Source organism: Mus musculus, chromosome 18 (assembly GCF_000001635.26).
Source record: "Mus musculus strain C57BL/6J chromosome 18, GRCm38.p6 C57BL/6J".
In the NCBI taxonomy this organism is placed as follows: domain Eukaryota; kingdom Metazoa; phylum Chordata; class Mammalia; order Rodentia; family Muridae; genus Mus; species Mus musculus.
The window spans coordinates 61,447,218-61,468,968 of NC_000084.6; the positions used below are offsets into that span (position 1 = coordinate 61,447,218).

The following is a 21,751-nucleotide window of genomic DNA, read 5'->3' on the forward strand; positions in this document are numbered from 1 at the left end:
CCGGAGCTAATACAAGGCCAGGAGGGGTCTTTGGGGCCTCTGGACTCTTGTAGACAAAGCATAGGCAATGACTCAGTAGGGATAATATTCCCTGCAACTGTCACCAAAGTCTCAGGAGAGGGTTCATGTCTGTCAGTGACACAGGCAGGAGAGTAGAGGACAGCTAAGACCCAGGACGGTGGCTTAGATGACAGATATGTGCTGCCAGTTGACATGAGCCCCCACCTCTCACCCTGCCGCCCATTCCTAGAGCTGGACTCTCTTCTGTAGGATTCCAGCCGTGCTCTCTATAACGGGAGCCCCCTCCACCCCCATATGTGTTCTCTAGGCTGGGGAGTCACGGGTTTTGCCTTCCCAGAAAAGTACCTTTGCTCCAGTGGGGAAAATGCCTTTGGGCTGATAAAGACCTGCCGTGTCCAGTTATGGTAGGAGTATTGCAAGGGGGTGAAGCTATTTTTTGCCACATGCTCTATCTCTCCAGCAGGCACAGTGACATTACTGGAGATCCAAATAGTCCCAGCCATAGAAGGTCACAAAGCTGAGGGCAAGCCTAGCTCTCCAAGAGCCACACTAAAGAAAGAATTATTCTCATTGCCAGTTTGGAGTGGAGGGGGACAGAGGGGGAGGTCTGGGGACTTTGGAACTGCCATCTCTTCCATCTTGCACCAAACCCATCTCGCTGTCTACAAGACCTCCGTTGAACCAGTTCGCCCTTGTGCCCTAGTCTGGTGGCAAATGTTTATTTTTAGTCTATGATTCCTAAGAATGCGGGTGGGCCCTTGTGGAGCAAGGGGAGGGAGGAGGAAGAGAAACTTGAGGGCCTGGAAGGCCAGGGAGGACATAGGCCAGTTCAAGGGCAGTTTTAGCCCTGAGGTAGCCTGCCGTGGAGACAGGGCCAAGTCCTCTCCCTTTTCCGCCTACCCTGTGCTCTGGGGTGTAGCAGCGCTCACATCCCTTCCCATGTTCCCCTTTTTTCTCTGAGGGTTTTGGGGACTCGTGAGCTTTCTGTTTCTCTTGTGATTTGGGGTTGTCTTGCTCAGTTGCAGTAGGCACAGAGTTGGACTCAAAGATGCTCTTCCACTGTGAAGAGATGTGCCTAGCTCCATGCCTTCAGACTGCCTGACACCATAATGGGACATTAAGAAATATTTGCACCTAGAAGGGTAGGTTTCACTCCTTCTTCCTATAGGCACAAAGCTTGAGCAGTGGAAGAACCAGTATGGGGAAGCAATCAAGAATTAGAAACTCTTACAAAACTGTAACCATTGTCTCCAGTTCCTGCTTCTTTTCTGAGAAGTTCTCTGGAACCCCTGGGGCCTTGTCTTGGCCTGGGTGATCCACACGGGGATGCCTGTCTTAACTACTTTTCACCTTCTTATTCTCCTGACCTTCTCCCCAGCATACCCAGGCCCCGTTCCACTGCCTGCAGGAGATCTTGCCGTGCTGACTCAAATCTTGGCTCCACCATACACCAGCCATGTGACTCCTGGCAAGATGCCCTGCCCCCAGCAAGAGATTGGGAAAGGTCTCTGGAGGGTGGTGTTGAGGACTCCCAGGAGAGTGTGTAAAGTGCATAGTAGCTGCTTAATAAATGGTTGAGTTGTGGTGTGTGTGTGTGTGTGTGTGTGTGTGTGTGTGTGTTTTAACCCATTCAATAACGTTTCCTCTTACTATATATCTGATCATTTTTCCTACTTTGCCTGCTAGGCTGTTTTAATATTTTATAAACCCCGTGCTTGTCCATTAGCTCATCTTCGCGTGATGTCTTGAGGAAGGCTTGGTCATTATATATGATCATTCCCGTTACACAGATAAAGATATGCTTGATCCAGAAGAGTCTCTGCTCACCCTCACGCCAACACAGCAATATTAGGGCTGCCCTGGCTGGCACTCACAATTACGTGGCCTATAAAATGCCGTCTAATACAACCTGCTTCCATCCCTCACTGGTAAAATGGGGACTTGTGCGGTGGGGCATCTAAAGGAAAGGGAAACTCTACGGTTAATCTGCTTTTGTTTTGTTTGGGGTTTTTCTTCATTTGTCTAATTATTTGTTTTGGGGGAGTTGTTTTTGTTTGTTTTTGGTTTTGTTTTGTTTTCAGACACGATCTCACTATGTAACCACCTGTCTCTGCTTCCTGATTAAAGGAGATTAAGATTAAAAGTGTGCACCACCAAGCCTAGCTTGTCTGTCTGTCTGTCAGTCAAAGGATCTTAGCTCAAAGGATCCACTGCCTCTGCCTCCCGAGTACAGGAAGGATAGGTAGCCACCATGCCCACCTGGCATTTTTTGGGTGCCAGGGATCTGAACTCAATCCTTGTGCTTGCCTGGCAAATTCTACCCTCTCGGCCACCTTACTAGTCTTGTAGGCTTTTTAAAAAGAGGGTGTGTGAATGTGTACCCATGGAGGCCAGAAGAAGGTGATCCCCTATTTGAATCTGAATTTGAGTTTGAACAGTCTCTGTTCTTGACAGCTGAGGCATCTCTACAACCACTGGTTGTTGTTGTTGTTGTTGTTGTTTTGTGTTGTTTTGTTTTGTATTCATTTTTTTTGAGAAGTGATTTTACTCTGAGCCCAGGATATCCTCAACCTCAGAACCCTCTAAACGACAGGGATTATAGCTGAGCTGGACCACACTCAGCTTCATCTATGCTCTCAATAAGTAAAGGGCGTCCCTTTCTCTCAGAAAAGAGAGCAAGGATCTCTGACAGGGAGATGGATGGATCTCATTCCCAGAAGATCCCCAGACTACCCCTTCATGTCCTAACTCCCTGGGACTTTGATGTCTCCAACTAGAAGCTGATTTTAGCCAGGGGGAAATGTGTGTGCACCCAGAACAGAAAGGAAGGTTGCTGCCAGCATGAACACACTGTGGGAAAATTCTGCTGCATTTGAAGAGACAGAGTGGGGTGGGTATAAAGTTAGAGGAGGATTAAAATGGGTGCAATCCCTTTCTATCTAGGTCACAAGGTATTAACTTAGGGACATAAAAGGTATTATGTATAAAGTGAGTTTCTCTACGAATTATCACCGTCAGTATTTTGCATTTCCAAGTATAATCCTTCAGACAATAATTATAAATTTGGGATCGACTGTTAATTTGTTGAGGTTACAGTGATAACGATTTCAGGTGTCTCTTATGCTTGCTTGGCCGAGAGAGAGCAGAAATCAGTCACACTTGACCGATTCAGTAAAGTCTCTGGTGTGAGGGTACTCGGGGTCAATACCTAGATATCACATCTCTTCAGAGACATGGCCCAGACTGTGAAGGAAGAGGCCCAAGCTCACTGAAGAGACTTGCCTTTTGGAAATTATCTCATTGTAATAAGTATATATCTAATTGGGTAGTAACTGCCATTCATATTTTCCCTCTATATAATTTACAGTGCTCCTTTATTCTTAGAGCAGGGCTTATCATATCACAGAAAGGAAAGGCGATAAATAAGTATTAAAGCTAATTTTTTATTATGGCAAGATCTCATGCTGCCAAGGCAGACCCCAAACTTATTGAATAATTAAGGATGACCTTGAACTTCAGACTCCCCTACCTCTGCCTCCCAACTGCTTGGATTACTAGTGTGTGAGGGCTTCATGCATAGGAGGCGAGAATCCTACTACTAACTGAGGTAGGTCCTCAGACCAAAAGCTGACTTTTGTCTCTTTGAAATTGGGTCTCACTGTGTAGCCCAGGGTGGCCTCAAACTCATGGTCTTCCTGTCTCAGCCTAGAGCTGATCTTTATTGAATAATTACTATGTATGGAACACTGGTTGGTTGGTTGGTTGGTTGGTTGGTTGGTTGGTTGGTTGGTTTGAGGCAGAGTTTCTCTATATTGCCCTGGCTGGACTGGAACTTACTATGTAAGCCATGCTTATGCCTCCTGAGAGCTGTACACCGGCGGCACCCCCAGCAAAACAGTCGTCAGAACTTTATAAGTTTTCATTCAGGTCATCCTTGTAACAGCCTCATATCAGAGGTACCATGCTTATCCCTAGTTATGGAGTGGAATCGACTTGCCTAATTCCACATGGCTACCAAGTGGACATGAAGATAGGAACCCATTCTGAAAGCATAGCCGTGAGTCATTCCAGATGAAAACTAGGTACCAGGCAGCTCTGGCCATGTAGCAAGTTACTCATGAGACCAAAGCTGGGCAATCTATCTCCCTCCATCCTCAGGGAACCCTCTTAATCCCAACCCTTCCACCCAGGGACCATTTAGATAGTTAATGGGTGCATAGCCATTTTCCTTAAATATTGCTTTAGATTTTGATCTCAGGGCCATTTTAAATTCTTTGGGCTTTCAATTTGAAAGCCTTCTTTCTTTAATCCCTTTTATGGATTATGAGGTCATAGGGGCAAGAAAAGGGCAATTTTCTTCCCATTCTCCATCTTCAGGCCTGCACTAATGCATCTGTCTGGAGCCTCATGAGGAAGCAGGGGAGTGGAATCCTGGCCCTGGCCATTTCAGCAAACTCCTTCCTTCACCACAGACTTACCAAGCAGCACTCGCTGTGAACAGTGTGCAGACTCTGAGAGCCATGCTCTGTCCTTTGCTGTTCCTTTATGACGAGTAAACAGAGACGGGCTAAACTAAGGTGACCATCTAGTAGCTCTGAAGAAAAACTTCTAATTACAGTCTGGCAATAGGGTCGCAGGCACACACACATGCATGTGAACATGCACACGCACACACATGTGTGCACACACACACCACCATTAATATGGAAAGTTCCCAAGAGGAAGCCCCGTGCACAGGGACACAGAGCCCTCACATTTGCAACAGTGGCAATCCCCAACCCCTGAACTGCTTCCCCTTGCTGACAGAGGCCAGGACTCTCTGTTCCACTCAAGGAACTACACTGAGTTGACACTAGGGACACCAGACCTTCCAAAATGTCCTGAGGTTCAATTTAAGACACTACTTGAAGAGAAGAAAAAAAGCTGCCCTGTCAGTGGTTGGTCAGCTTCTTTGAATCATTTCATCTTCGAGGAATCCCTCTCTCCCTCCCCTTCCCCCTCCCCCTCACCATTCCCCCTCCCCCTCTACTGAGAATGACACTGGAAGCCTTGGGCTATGCTGAGCCATATTCTCAGGCTTCACTTCTTTTAAAAGGCTCTTGGAATAAAATGGGCGCTAACTTATTCCCACACAGTCACCTCCTACCTCCTGTCTGACCCACCAAGGGGGAGGGGGAGCGACTTCCTCTTGTGCTTCTGAAACAGGATGATGCCAAGACCCACCCCTCACTGGCCTCCTCGGGATCAGGAAGCCCTTTCCCAGGCGTGGATACACCGTGCCCTACAAGAACAAGTGATTCTACGTTCGTACACCCTGTCACAGGCCTCCAAACCCCTCGCTCCTGGCTCTTCCAAAACAGCCTGAATCACCTGGCTCCAACCACTTAGTGTATTTTTTAAGGTACTCCATGTTTAGTGCTCTGCCTTGTTTAAAAGCAAATGTCTTTGCCCTAATTGGAAATCTGGTTTCACTAAGTAGAAGTCAGCCGTGAAAATCAACCTGTCCTCATCAGCCAGCCAGGCTTTCTCCCTGAGGCCCCCAGGGCATGGGAACAGGGATACCTTCTTAGTGTGAGCAAAAGCTCAACCGCCTGTCAAACTTACCGGCTGTCCTTGACTCTGCCTTCCACAGGCCTTTTCTCACTCTCAGACAACCTAAGCAGCCTCAGGCTCCTACCAGGAGCATCATCGCCAGCCAGTCGAGGAGGCTCATTCCTGTCTCCCCGTGTGTCCCTGCTCCCTCTTGGTCTCCTTCTAACTGCAAGCTCTACTGTGCCTCGGCGCTCCCTAGAAAGGCTATAGCTCACTCCGTGGTCTCCCTCAGCTTCCCACATCTGTTCCCTCTGTGTCTGTAAACACCCACCAGCTACGCCTTTGATAGCTAGATCCTGAAGCTATACCTGCTCAAAGGTGCCTGGGCCTGTTGCCCTGTTCCCAGGACCAAGTCCTTCTGCCCTGTTTGCTCTGCTCACCCCACACCAGCATCCTCCCTGTGCATTGCTCCAGCTTCCCCTCCCCGTCTCCCAGCCTCCTAACTAAGAGCTTCCTGCCCCCTCAGCTCAGTCACCCACACATCCATCTAATCCCTCAGCCCAAATGGCCCTCTCATCCGGGAGTGCCTCTGGTCATTCAAATCTGTTTGTCCCCTGGGGTGTCTGCCAGAAGACCACCTCTCCGTGGAACGCTCATGGCCATTGACCACGCTGGAGATTGTGGGTCCTCTGTGCCAATCGATCCCCATGCCCACTCCCGACATGCCTTGCCATCCCGGCTCTGAAATCCTGCGTCAGCTCCCATCCTTCCCAAGAACTACACCGGATCACTCCAGCCCTACATCTGTTAAAGCCAATCTAAACTGTTTAAACGAGAGCATGGGTAAGGTAGAGACAGAAAATGTCCTTTAAAACTCAAACTCATGGCAGTGACTTCTGCCCCCTTAGAGGGAAGGCGGAATTCTTGTGGGTGAGGAAAAGAATCTCCATGGGCTTCTGTAGGCTAGTAAGAGAAGAAGGGGCAGCTGGGACTCAAGGGCTTTATAGCTTTGCCTCTGTGGCAAATGCTGAGAACCTAAGAAGGCCCCTCTAAAGAAGTTACTTGGCTCCTTAGAAATAAGTGTTGGTTGTAAAATCTCTTTGCTGTGCACACCACAAAGCATCCAAAGGTGCAAGGGTTAGGAGGAGTGGGAACAACAGAAAAAGCCATAGGGGTGGCTCAGACAGAGGGCTCTGGGGGTGGGGGATCAGGCACTCACACACAGGTGGAGGTCTTTGAAAAGAGATGGCCAAGGAAGCCAGTCAGGTGGCTTGAAGCCTCAGCTGAGGCCTGCTAGGGTCTAAGCTACAGTTGTTTGCCTTGACGACTCTTCTGCGCTGCATTGAATTCCACGGAAGGTAACAGGACAAGCAAGGCCCAGTGACCCTAGAGCCAAACAGCTTTGGGTGTGCTGAGCCCCCGGCCTGAGAGCCAGGATAGAGATGAATTGCCTTTGAACCTGTACAAACCTTTGAGAGGCATTGAGCTTCCTGCTGAGGGGTGGAGCCAATATTTTTGTTGTTTGGTTGTTTTTTTTTTTTTTTTTTTTTTGGCTTTTGTTTGTTTGTTTTCGGGACAGGGTTTCTCTGCATAGCCCTGGCTGTCCTGGAACTCCCTCTGTAGACAAGGCTGGCCTCGAACTCAGAAATCCGCCTGTCTTGGCCTCCCAAGTGCTGGGATTAAAGGCGTGCGTCAAGGACACAGGGCATCAGCTCAAGTCACAGGAGCCTGCGCTGTGTCCCTATCTTCTTGGTTTATTGACTCTGTCCCTGGCTACACTGTAGGTACTCCGAGGCAGGGGACTGCGTCTTGTTTTTTCTTAGTTATCAATGACAGTGGGCTCGTTACTGAATTACTTTTTAAAAAAGATTTATCATCTGTTTACTTGCTTACAATATGTGTGTGTGTGTGTGCACGCGCATCTGTGTCACAGCACACACGTGAGGTCAGAAGACAACTTTGGGGAAGTCAGTTCTCCCTTTCGCTTCATTTCAGAGTCAAGCCTGTCTCCTTTCTGCCACTGTCCTGTATGGTCAAGCTTCAGCCAGTTCTCCTGTCTCTGCCTCCTATCTCTCCACAGGAGTGCTAGGATTACAGACATCAGACACTACACTGACTTTCTTACTTGGGTTCCCCGGGGTGGACTCAGGTTGTCGGGCTAGCATGGCAAGTGCTTTTGTGTACTGAGATATCCATCTAGTTAGGGTTTCTTTTGCTACAAGGAAACACCATGACCAAAGCAACTTGGGGAGGAAAGGATTTTATTTCATCTTACACTTCCACATCACAGTCCATCATCAAAGGAAGTCAAAGCAGGGACCTGGAGGCAGGAGTTGATGCAGAGGCCATGGAGGGATGCTGCTTACTGGCTTGCTCCCCATGGCTTGCTCAGCCTACTTTCTTATAGAACCTGTCCAGAGATGGACCACCCACAATGGGCTGTAGCCTCTCACAATTACTAAATAAGAAAGTACCTACAGCCGGGATTTTCAGAGACGTTTTCTCCATTAAGATTCTCTCTTCCCATATGTCTAGGTTTATGTTGATTTGACAAAAACCACTCAGCACTAAATCTTTTTTTTTTTTTTTTTTTGGTGGCTTTAATCCCAGCACTCGGGAGGCAGAGACAGGCAGATTTCTGAGTTGGAGGCCAGCCTGGTCTAAATCTCCTTTTTAACTTGTCTTATTTGCATGAACAGAATTTAACATTGTATCTATTTGAAGTGTTCAGTAGTATCAAATGTGTTGCTGATGGGCACGATCTTCTTGACCCTATTCTGTGAGACTACGATTCTGTGCCCATAAAATAACTCCATTTCCTTCCCCAAAGGCCCCTAGCAACCTGTCTATCTTTTTTGTGACTGCTTTATCACAAAAGCAGTACCTTATCAGATATATGATTTGTAACTATTTTCTCCCTGTCTGTGGATTGTAGCTTTATCCTTTCTTCTCTCTTTCCTTTTTGTCAATTGAGTTGCTGGCCACAATTTATTATGTAGATAGACATATACTTATGTAATGTCCTCTAGGGTCAGAGCTACCTTCCTTTTAGCGGCTAAGTAATATTCCATCTCATGTTATAAACCACAGTTTGCCTATGCATTCACTCACCGGTGGACACTTAGCTTCTCCATCTTAGCTATTGTGTGAATTGCTGCTGGAAGCTGTATAATTATCTCTTAGACTGCTTTGTAGTCTTTCCAGGGTCTATCCAGAGGTAGGACTGCTGGAACCTATGATAATTCCATTTGTAATGTTCTGAGGACGTTCTATCAGTTTTCCACAGTGGCTAGACCATGTCCTATCTCTGCCCATTTCTCCACATCCTCACCAATACCTGGGGTTTGTTTGTGGTTTTGATGTCTTTCCTTTTTGCTTTCAGTCACCAACGTGGTGTGTGAGGTTGTTTTTTAAGGTGGGGGAGTGGTACTGAGATAGGGTCTCAATGTGGAGCTCAGACTGGCCTCTGCCTTGATCACTGATGTCAGGGGCTGCGTCACTATCACCTCTGCCTTGATCGCTGAGATCACGGGCTGCGCCACCACCGACAGCTTTGTAGTCCTGACTTTCATTTCTCAAATGATTAATGATGGCAAGCGTTATTTCAAGTGTTTATTGCTCATTTGCATATATTATTTGTCCAAATCTCAAACACTGGGCTCATTTTTAAATTAGCTTGCTTTGTTGCTTTAGGTTCTCTCTACATTCTGGATGTCGGTACCTTATCAGATATATGATTTGTAACTATTTTCTCCCTGTCTGTGGGATTGCAGCTTTATCCTTTCTTCTCTTTTTCCTTTTTGTCAGTTGAGTTGCTGGCCACAATTTATTATGTAGATAGACTAAGCTAGCCTCAAATTTGCAGCAGTCCTCCTGCCTCAGCTCATAGGTGCTGGAATTACAGCTGTAAGCCGCCATGCTTGGCTTGTTACTTTATTGATAGTCTTTGGTTTGTTTGTTTGTTTGAGTTGCTGTTGTTTGAGTTTTTTGGTTTGATTTTGAGGCAAAGTAGAAGGTTTTTTTGGGGGGGGGGAATTTTTTTCGATGGGGGAACAGTGTCTTAGTCAGGGTTTCTATTCCTGCACAAACATCATGACCAAGAAGCAAGTTGGGGAGGAAAGGGTTTATTCAGCTAACACTTCCACATTGCTGTTCATCACTAAAGGAAGTCAGAACTGGAACTCAAGCAGGTCACGAAGCAGGAGCTGATGCAGAGGCCATGGAGGGTTGTTACTTACTGGCTTGCTTCTCCTGCCTTGCTCAGCTTGCTTTCTTATAGAACCCAAGACTACCACCCACAAGAGGCCCTCCCACCCTTGATCACTAATTGAGAAAATGCCTTATAGCTGGATCTCATGGAGGCATTTCCTCAACTGAAGTTCCTTTCTCTGTGATAACCCCAGCCTGTGTCAAATTGACACACAAAACCAGCCAGTACATACAGGGTTTCTCTGTGTAGCCCAGGCTATCCCAGAACTCATTGGGTAGGCCAGGCTAACCTTGAACTCATAGATCCACCTGCCTCTGCCTCCCGAATGCTGGGATGAAAGGCATGGACCACCAGTACCCAGCTTATTTTTAAGAGAGTTTAATACAGATTTAATCACAGGGGTTGAGAAAAAGAGTCTTTTGATGCACAAAATTTTAAAGTTTCATTAAGTCCAACTTGCTGTTTTCTTCTTTGCTGCCCATACCCATAGTATCATAGTCAAGATAGCCCTGCCAAATCTAACTCAATGCTTAGCATCAACTTTATTTTTGTTTGCTAAGAGAAGGAAAAATATGAGGTTAAACCACTCATATGTGCTCCCTCTACCCAGCACTCAGACACAGATACACATGGAGACACAGATACACACAAATATGCAGGCGCACACAGACCCACACATAGAGACTTCTGGTCAACCTTGGGCCAAAGCCCTTGACTGAGTCAGCTTCTGCTTCCCTCTGCACCCTCCAATCAACAACAGCTCAAGGGGCCACAAAGCAATCTTTATGGCTGTCATACTGGCTGAATTGCTGCAGTACAAATAAGACAGTTTCTAAATGATTCCCAAACCACTCAGATATGAAGGCTGTGATGGCCAGGACTGGCATCGACTGGAGAGCCCAGCAAGGCAAGATTGCCAGAGGCCTCTGTAACTGCCTCTGTGGCTCTACTGGTCTGGAACCAGTTCCAAGTCAAATACAAGTGCAAAGAGGACACTCACACTCCCTCGGTGGACCAGCCTTGCAGCCTCCACTGGGCAGATAAGGAAGAAAGACAAGGAGAGGCTAGGAGCCGCGTGGGAACACCAACAGGAGTCAAGGATTAACCCCGCCAGGCCAATCCCTAACTCCTGACTTCTTACAGGCTCCAAAGTACTGAACCTCTGCCAAACAAGTTTTTTATGAGCTTCCAGAGAAAACGATTCTGTAGGCTTCACTTCCATTCTGACCGAAGTGTGGGGCTCTGTGGGTACACCATCTGTATACATCAGCTTTCTGCATTAGGTTCATGGCTGAGTCGGTTCGTTTTTTAAAAAATTAAATTGACTTATTTGTGTGTGTGTGTGTGTGAGAGAGAGAGAGAGAGAGAGAGAGAGAGAGAGAGAGAGAAAAGTTGAACTTTTGGGAGTTGGTGCTCTCCCTTCACCCTGGGAGGTCTTCAGGCTTGGGGGTCAAGTGCCCTACCCACTGAGCCACCTCACCAGTGCCAGCATTGTCTTTCTGTTATTATTGTTACTTGTTCTGTGCCTTGACAATCTCACAAGTAATAGGAAATATTATCTCTGGGCTGCAGTTATAGTTTAGCGACAGAGTTTATCTAGTATGGTTTCAGCAACACACATATACCACATACACACTACACACACATACACAACCCCACACACCACACATACACCATACACACATACATCATACACACACATATACCACACACACCATACCGTACATACACACCACACACACACACACACAACCCCCCCCACACACACACACAGAGGAGTTGGCTTTTTATAAAGTATACTTCCTCGAAAATTTAGCTAACTTGTGTTACAATGGGATAAGAGAAGTGTAAATTTGTGTTTCTTTTTAAGTCAAACAATATGACTCAGATGCTAAAAGTGACAGAGCCCATTCAATTCCTATACAGTAGGGAGAAAAAGCAATTTGTAAAATCATTTCAAGCAGCCAGGAAAGATAACATTAACAAACCCACCTTTTTGATGGGAATAACATTGACATGGTAGCAGCCTGAGGATGTGAGGTGGGTGGGGGTGCAGTTATACAGTGAGACAATTACCAGTCACACACACCACACCCACATACACACACCCACACCACACCGCGAGCACACACACATACAACATACACACACACCACACACACATACACACACACACACCACACACACATACACACACACACACCACACACACATATACACACCACACACACTCACACACACACCACACACACACACACACCACACACACACACTACACACACATATCACATATACACACACACCACACACACACACCACACACACACACACACCACACACACACACATACACCACACACACACACACACCACACATACACACACACACATACACACACACCACACACACACACACACACACACACACACACACACCACTAACTGCAGACTACAAAGGCCTCCTGCTGGAGAAGATCACAAGTCTGTGGGAAGTCTAATTATCCCACCCCCACCCCTACCTGCCAATCTTTTACTTTTACCCTCTACCACCCTTCCCTGTTGGGATGTACAGCAGTGCGCCATCTAGTGGTCATAAAACTCACTGTAAGGAACTGCACTTATACCTGCTTCAGGCTTTTTGGTTTTCTTTCTTTTCCTTTTCTTTTCTGAGACAGCATCTCACTAAGCAGACAATGATGGTCTCAAACTCACTGAGATCTGCCTGCCTCTGCCTTCAGAGTGCCGGCATGAAAGGCATAAACCACCATGCCCAACATATAATTATTGGGCTTATACTCTGAGGGTGGTGGAGGGGGGCACTGCTTTGGTTGGTTTCTTTCCATTTTTATTTTCTCATTTGTTCACTCAGTTAATTGTTACAATGTTTCTGCTTCTAAGAGTATCATAGAGAATAAAACCAATGTCCACCTTCCTTCAGGAACCTCAGGGTCTAGTGGTAAAACCAAATGTATCGAATACAGTGGTGGGATTGAAACATGTTAAGAAAAGCAAGTGCACACCGAGAGCATTGTATACACCTGTGCAGAGGGCATGAGGCAAAGGAGGGCAAGGGAAGCCGCAGTGTCCAGGCAGAGGGAACAGCATACCCAGCAGTCTGGTACTGAGAGAGCACAGTCAGAAGATACATGCCCGCAACTCCAGCTTGCTGAGGTTGAAAAAGGACAATTCTTATAGGTTGCCATAAAACCGAAGCCATCCTGAGAACCTGCAAGTGCAAATTCAGCCAGGGCTCCATAGTGGAACCCTGTCTCAGGGTGGGGGAAAGGACCTTTAAGGGATGGCAAGGTGATTCAGTCCCTAAGACACTGTCACCAAGCCCAAAATTATCCTCTGAGCTCCTCTCTCTCTCTCTCTCCCCCTTTTCCCCGCTCCCCTCCCCCCTCTCTTTCCTGTCTCTCTCAAAATAAATGCAATTTTAAAAAGGAGCTTTGGCCAGACAGTGGTAGTAAACACCTTCAATCCCAGCACTTGGGAAGGCAGAGGTAGGAGGATCTCTGAGTTTGAAGCCAGCCTGGTCTTACAGATCCAGTTTCAGGACAGCCAGGACTACACAGAGAAACCCTGTCTCAAATCAAACAAAAGGCATGGCGGGGGGAGCCTTTTGTTTTCATCGTTAATGCTGTGAGAGCCACTTCTTCTCATGAGAAAAATGAATAATTTCTGTAGGTATTCCATTAGGGAATCCATGACCTATCTAGTCTTGGGTTATTGGTCAGTTTTGGGTTCCATCTCATGGACTGGGCCTTAGGGTGAATCAAAAAATGGTTGGTTATTACATACTTTGTGTCACCGTTGCACTAGTGAGCATAGCATGCAGGCAGGATGCTATTGTAGCTCACAGTGTACATAGCTGGGTAAGCTTACTCCTCTAAGTGGTGTATATAACACTGTTAGCATTGTGAACATGATTAGGTAGGGATGAAGCTTCCAGCTAGGTACTAGCTGGATTTCTCCATGTTCCACACATAAGTATATGGTACCTTCAGCAATAGGGTACAAGTTATATTATAGGGTATCCTAGGGTAACATCATCATGTTATGGAGGGTATTCAATATCTTTGGCCCCTAATGTTTGGTGGGGGGAGTCTCTATGATATTACCTTGTCTAATAACTCAAAAATATGCTTTTCCCACCTGCACCCATGTTCACGAAATAATGAGTCTGAGACTTCTTCTATATGAATAAAATGCCTAGGCCAAGCGCTTTGGATCATTCTCTGACTAGCTTATAACTTAATCATCTCATTATTCTATTCTAAATTCTGCCACGTGGCCAGTTACCTGGTCCTCAGTTACCTGCAATAGTCTTCCTCTGTCTGTGAGGCCGAATCTCCTCTTCCCACCTGTCCGAGAATCTCCTCTCCACACCGGAACTCCCATCTTTCTTTTTCCCGCCTAAGCTAATGGGCCAACAGCATTTTTATTGACAGGTGATGCTTTCGTACAGTCCACGAGATTCTCTTTACATCATTTGATGTCTAGTTGAAGTACTGTCCCTCCCCCTCCCCATTATATGGTGACTTCATTTAAACTCCTTTTATACATATGTATATTTTAGAAAGCTTCTACAATAGCGGGTTTCCATATGGCTTTGTGAAAGGCCTTTAGAGTTTGCTGTCCCTCCCATAGTCCCTCTTTTATCCTACCTTTCCATCTCCCCTCCATTTAACTCTTCTTTCTAATTTCTTTATTGCTTTATACACTGTATTCCATTTTCCCTTCCTTGGAGGAGCCCCTCCTCCTACCCGCTCCCCTCCTATTTAACATCTTTGGGTATTATTCCATTGTGCAAATGTATCACGCTTTCATTGTCTATTCACCATTTGATGGACACCTGGGCTCTTTCCAACTTCTGGCTTTTATGAGTAGAGCAGCCATGAACAGGGTCAAGCAAGTTCCTCTGTAGAAAGCTGTAGGGTCTGTGGGGTATATGCCCAAGAGTGATAGAGCAGGATCTTGTGGTAAACTGATTTCCAGGTTGGTTCCCCGCCCCCCCGCCCCCCCACCCCCCGAGGAAGTTCTACACAATGAGGTCAAGGCTATGAGACCAGGGGAAAACTCTGCTACTATTGTTCTACGAAATGAACATAGCAGCAAAATAACTCCTAGTGACAGACTGCCATGCCCATAGATCAGAGCCTTGCTCAACCCTCATCAGAGAAGCTGCTTCCTGCCGTTGATGGGAATTAACAGAGACCCACAACTGGACAATGTGCAGAGAGTAAGAGACTTTGGAGGACTCAGCCCTAAACGGGGTGTTCATATCACACCCCTCCCCTCAAGGCTCAGGGGATGTATGTCGAAGGGAAGGTGGAAAGATTGTAAGAGCTGGAGAGGGAGGGGCTCACATGAACTCACAGAGCCTGGGCTGTGATCCATAAGATTCGCATAAACTCAAGCCAAACAAAACCCCAGCACATAGAAGCAGAAATGGGCACGGAGTCCCATCCCTGGCCAAGAAGCTGTCTGTCATTTATACCTGCTGGGGTGAGAGGAAAGCAGCTCTCTTCAATATAGTGACACTGGGTAAAAACAACCTCTCCAGGGAAGGCTCTGTGCCCAGGAGTAGCAGATGAACAACACAAAATAAACCCAATTGTGTGTGTGTGTGCTCGTGGAATTGGATGGATGGGATGATTAGGGAGGAGTTAGGGCAGATGAAAGAGTACGATCAAAATGTATTGTATAAAATTCCAAAAAATAAAATAAAAATTTAAAGAGAGAGAAAAATGAAGAAATCTTATAGAATCTAAATTTATCTCAGACCATGGCTTACCTCTTTGGATTCGGAAGCCACTCTTGAAGAGTGAAACAAAGTTTCGGGGTTTGTTTGTTTGCTTACTTGCTTGCTTGTTTGTTTGTTTGTTTGTTTTTGAGTCAGGCTTTTTCTGTGTAGTCCCAGCTGTCCTGGAATTCTCTTGTAGCCCAGGCTGGTCTCAAATGCCAAGATTAGCCTGCCTCTGTCCCCCAAGTGCTAAGATTAAAGGTGTGTTTCACCATAGCCTTGCAAAATGAAGTTTTAAAACGTGTTTTCCCCTCCTACTTGAGCTGCTCATAGCTGTGGTCTCTGTCCCTTCCTCTGTCACCAGAGAAGGTGCCTGGAGCTATAGCCGTTCTTCACCAGGACATTACTCCAGTCCCTGCAAGAAGACATCTGGCCACATCAAAGTCTTTCTTTGGGCCAAAGTACTTGATGCGGAGACCTTGGCTTCTGTCTGGGTGGGGTCCTGGGCACTCCTGACTTAGTGTCCTCTGAGGTATTCACTTAACCAAGAGGTTTCCCAGAGATATTCAGGTCTGGCCCCATGATTGACAAGGACCTTGGATGGGTACCTGAGCCCCCGGAGCCCATTCAGGCCAGAAGCACAGTTTCAGGGGGTGGAGTAAGCCTCTGAGGTCATTCCCCTCATATGAGCTGCCTTGTCATGATGTGACATGGCTGTTTGATGTCAGTCTTCCTGAGGTCATTCCCCTCATATGAGCTGCTTTGTCATGATGTGGCATGGCTATCTGATGTCAGCCTTCCTAAGCTATTGCTTCCCATTGCTTGAAAATGAGAATAATAATCATAAAACCTACAGATGGGGTTATTGAGACCAAAGGAGATTATCCACAAGTGTGCTTGGCACAGAGTCTGTTACACAGGAAATGCTCAATAAAAGTTGAAGGCCGAAATCAGTGCCTAACTATATTTCAATCATAAAGGTTAATGAGTGTGTGTGTGTGTGTGTGTGTGTGTGTGCATGCACACTTGCGCATGTATGTGTGTGTATGCATGTATGTGTGTGCAAGTGTGCACATGAATGTATGTATGTGTACATGTGTGTGTGTGTATATGTGCATGTGTGTGTGTGTGTGTGTGTGTGTGTGTGTGTGTGAGAGAGAGAGAGAGAGACAGAGAGAGAGAGAGAGAGAGAGAGAGAGAGAGCAGGCAGGAGGCCTGAAGAATCAAGAGCTAGAATTCAGAGGGCTGGGATGTTCAGCAGGTCAGACACCTCACCCAGGGATGAAAATGAGCAGGCTAGATAAGCAGCCTGCTTTCAGATGGGTAACAGCTCAACAGAGGGCCTAAGTGCGGGGTACAGAGGGTGTGAAGCAAATCTCCACGTATGTTCAAAGCCAAGGCTTGGCCAAGCCTGAGCAGAAGCCATGAGTCTTGCAAACAAACCAGCCTAAGTTAAGACTGTGTCTTGTGTTTCTTCCACTGAAGAGCTAGGGCCAGGTAAGGACTTCAGGCAGAACAGAACCAGTTTAAACAGGGCTATCAGAAACCAGGCCACCAAAAGATTGGGAAAGGATCTTTACCTATCCAAAATCAGATAGGGGACTAATATCCAATATATATATATAGAACTCAAGATGGTAGACTCCAGAAAATCAAATAACCCCATTAAAAAATGGGGCTCAGAGCTAAACAAAGAATTCTCACCTGAGGAATACCGAATGGCTGAGAAGCACCTGAAAAAATGTTCAGCATCCTTAATCATCAGAGAAATGCAAATCAAAACAACCCTGAGATTCCACCTCACACCAGTCAGAATGGCTAAGATCAAAAATTCAGGTGACAGCAGATAATGGCGAGGATGTGGAGAAAGAGGAACACTCCTCTATTGTTGGTGGGATTGCAAGCTTGTACAACCACTCTGGAAATCAGTCTGGTGGTTCCTCAGAAAACTGGATATAGTACTACCGGAGGATCCTGCAATACCTCTCCTGGGCATATATCCAGAAGATGTTCCAACCTGTAAGAAGGACACATGCTCCACTATGTTCATAGCAGCCTTATTTATAATAGCCAGAAGCTGGAAAGAACCCAGATGCCCCTCAACAGAGGAATGGATACAGAAAATGTGCTACATTTACACAATGGAGTACTACTCAGCTATTAAAAAGAATGAATTTATGAAATTCCTAGGCAAATGGATGGACCTGGAGGGTATCATCCTGAGTGAGGTAACCCAATCACAAAGGAACTCACACAATATGTACTCACTGATAAGTGGATATTAGCCCAGAAACTTAGGATACCCAAGATATAAGATACAATTTGCTAAACGCATGAAACTCAAGAAGAATGAAGACCAAAGTGTGGACACTTTGCCCCTTCTTAGAATTGGGAACAAAACATCCATGGAAGGAGTTACAGAGAAAAAGTTTGGAGCTGTGTCAAAAGGATGGACCATCTAGAGCTTGCCATATCCAGGGTTCCATCCCATAATCAGCTTCCAAACGCTGACACCATTGCATACACTAGCAAGATTTTGCTGAAAGGACTCAGATATAGCTGTCTCTTGTGAGACTATGCCGGGGCCTAGCAAACACAGAAGTGGATGCTCACAGTCAGCTATTGGATGGATCACAGGGCCCCCAATGGAGGAGCTAGAGAAAGTACCCAAGGAGCTAAAGGGATCTGCAACCCTATAGGTAGAACAACATTATGAACTAACCAGTACCCGGGAGCTCTTGACTCTAGCTGCATATGTATCAAAAGATGGCCTAGTCGGCCATCACTGGAAAGAGAGGCCCATTGGACTTGCAAACTTTATATGCCCCAGTACAGGGGAACGCCAGGGCCAAAAAGTGGGAGTGGGTGGGTAGGGGAGTGGGTGGGAGGGTATGGGGGACTTTTGGGATAGCATTGGAAATGTAAATGAGGAAAATACCTAATAAAAAGTATATTTAAAAAAAAAAAAGAAATCAGTCTCTCACTCCCAGAGTCTCTTGCTTCTATCACAACTTTATTCCTATGGTTGATTACTTCGCATAGTGGCAAAAATCTCCCCTCTTTTGAAAGCACCAGCAAAAGTCCTGGGGTTGCCATTCATGAACACACATGCCTTGCTCTAAACCAATCACAGAGACCAGGGGAATGGAATAATATGATTGGCCCAATCCTGTATCCAGGGTTGGCTTGGTTTCTTCTATGTGTATGAACTGAGAAAGGTGTCCAACTATATTTCAGTCACAAAGGGCCGTGTGTGTGTGTGTGTGTGTGTGTGTGTGTGTGTGTGTGTGTGTGTAAGAATAACGACAAGCAAAACAAAAGATGTCCTCAATTTGACACTGGCTGTCTCTAGAAACAGGCTGTCCCTGGACGTGTAGTTCCGCTGCAGCCACCCCAGGCTTGGTCCTTGGGTAGGAGATTCTGGACAACTGGTGGGAAGAGACTTCCCCTTTCCCAGGGAGTACTGACCCCACAGATGTGCTTACAGCCAAGACAGAGCCAGCAGCAGGAGCAGCAGCAGCAGCTAGAGCTGGCACTGGTCATGCCCCAGCTAGATTCCTCTGCTGTCCTTCAGGAAGCTGTGAAGGACAAACGGAAGCCGATACCTTATGAGGGAAGGACCAGGACCGCGGGAGACACTGAGAAGCTGGGGCTCTGCAGCCCAGGCTCTGCAGCCCAGCAGCAGCTTCAGCCATGGTCTGAGGAGGCACTGTGGGTAATGTCTCTGCTCTGCCATTCTGTGCCCAACTTTTTCTTGGGTTGTTCTAGCACAGCCAGACACACTCTTAAGTAAGTGTACATTCCTCTGTGTGCACATCGCCCCCGCCACCACTTTTTTTGTTTTTGTTTTGTTTTGTTTTTCAAGACAGGGTTTCTCTGTACAGCTTTGGTGTCCTAGAACTAGCTCTGTAGAACTTCGGCCGGCCTCGAACTCAGAGAACCTCTGTCTCTGCCTCCCTAATAGGATTAAAGGTTTGGCCAGCACCACCCTTCTCTTAACACATATTCTTTGTTCCTTTTCATTTGTTCTATAACTATGATAGGCTGCAGTGGGCTATGCTCTGTACTAGGGTCTACACTGTGCCCCAGCAGAGCCTACAGTCTGGCTGAACAAAGACCTCTAAAAGTACAATGGAAGTATGGATGCCTCCTCCTCCTTCTCCTCCTCTTTCTGCTTCTTGCTCCCTCCTCCTTCTTCCTGTTCCTCCTCCCCCTCCTCCTTCTTCCTCTTCTCCTTCCCTTTCTCAATCTCCTTCTCCTTCTCCCTCCTCCTCCTCTTCCTTTTCTTCTCCTTCCCCCTTCCTCCTCCTCCTCTGTCCCCTTCATTTAGAATATGGAACACTTCACCAATTTGTCTTCCTTGTGCAGTAGCCATGCTAATCTTTGTATCATTCCAATTTTTGTTATATGTGCTGCCAAATCCAGAACCATTCTTGTTTGTTTTAATGAATGTGTTTTTGTAGTTGTGGTGGTGGGCTTCCTCCCCCCCCCCTTCTTACCTTGTTTTGTATTTTAAGACAGGTTCTCATGTAGCCCATGGTCTGGAGCTCATACGCCTTCTGTCTCCACCTCCTAGTGCTGGGATGACAGGCATGTGTCTCCATACCAAGCATTGGTATATCTCTTTATTTTTAATGGCACACACTATGCATAAGGATTCTCCTTATAAAACAGCAACCATATATGAGACCCTCAAATGGCTCAGCCAGCAAAGGAACCTACCACAAAGCCAGAAGTTCCAAGTTAAACCCTGAAGACCCACATGGTAGAAGGAGAGAATGGAGTCCTGCAATGTTTCCACATATATACACAAATAAATGTTAATTTTTTAAAAATATGTCAGCAACACACACATGCACACAATCACAGCCACTTGATTTTCTCCTTCTCAGCCCTCTATTCAGATTTTCTCCTTCTAGCCCCTCCCCCAAAGACGCCTCAGTTGGTGGCCTGAGCCTTTACTACCAGCACTTGGAGGCAGAAGGATCTCTGTGAGTTCAAGGCTATCCTGGTCTACCTAGTGAGGTCCAGGACAGCCAGAGCTACAAAATAAGGCCCTCTCTCAAAAGAAACAAAAACATACACATCAATATGTATACAAACATGTCCTAATATGGCAGCATACAGAGAGATATAGCTGGGTTGGCATTTTTGTTGTTGCTGGGTTTTGAGACAGAGTATTATGTGCCCCAAGATGTCTTTAAGTGCACCATCTATCAAACATAGCCCTGGGCTGCTGAGCATCCTGCTTCCAGCTCTGAGATCTTGGGATGACCGTGTTACCACCACATTCATCTTGCACTGGCTTCTTTTAATTGATCCTAAGGGCATAGGGTCAGTGAGCTCTCTTCATTCTTTGCCTCCAGGAACCCAATCCCCTACCAGATCAGCCCACTGGATCTCAGGCTTCTATCATAGTTACTAGGCCAATAGTCAGCAAACCCTGTCTACTAATGGGCCAGGTTGTGAATATTTTAGGATTTGCAGGTTCATGAGCTCTATGGCAACTCATCAAGTCTATCATTAAGAAAGCAGCCATTGCCTTTGGATCCCTTATAACTGGCCTGTCTTGTCTATCCTCAATAGAAGAAGATGTGCATAGAAGATGCATTTAATCTCACTGCAACTTGATATGCCAAGGCTGGTTGATATCCCTGGGAAGTCTCCCCTTTTCTGCAGAGAAGGGGAGGAAGGGTGGATGGTAGGAAGGGGAGGGAAGAAGGAGTAACTGGAAGGAGAGGAGGGAGGGGAAGCTGAGATCTGGATGTAATAAATAACTTAATGTGGGAGAGAGAGAGAGAGAGAGAGAGAGAGAGAGAGCCATTGAAAACATATACTGAATAAGTATGGCTATGTGTCAATAAAAGTTTATTATGGGCACCAATTTTAATTTTTATGTGCCATGATGCTTTTTCTTCAGTACTAGGGACTAAGCCTAGGGCCATGTGCGTGTTAGGCAAACACTCTACTACCAAACTGTATCTCCAAGCTGAGCGCGCTTGATGGTTTATCAACTATTGAAAATCTCAGTATTGTTCTTATCAATGGCTATTCAATGACAGTCAACAGGCTGGACTTAATGTGGAAATGACTTTGTCAACATCTAGTCCTCACACAAACACAAACAAGCACAGAAGATGCACAGGCCCTCTGTGCTCCGAGTTTCAGCGTGTGACATGTGGAAACCGTGTGATGTGTTATGGAGACTACGCAATACCCACTCATACAATACCCATTTTAGTC

The 21,751-nt window shown here is 46.3% G+C and overlaps 1 pseudogene; it reads right to left on the reverse strand.

Moving 5' to 3' along the window:
* Window positions 1-19,835: 19,835 nt before the first annotated feature.
* Gm25834 lies at window positions 19,836-19,936 on the reverse strand (annotated as a pseudogene).
* Window positions 19,937-21,751: the final 1,815 nt, after the last annotated feature.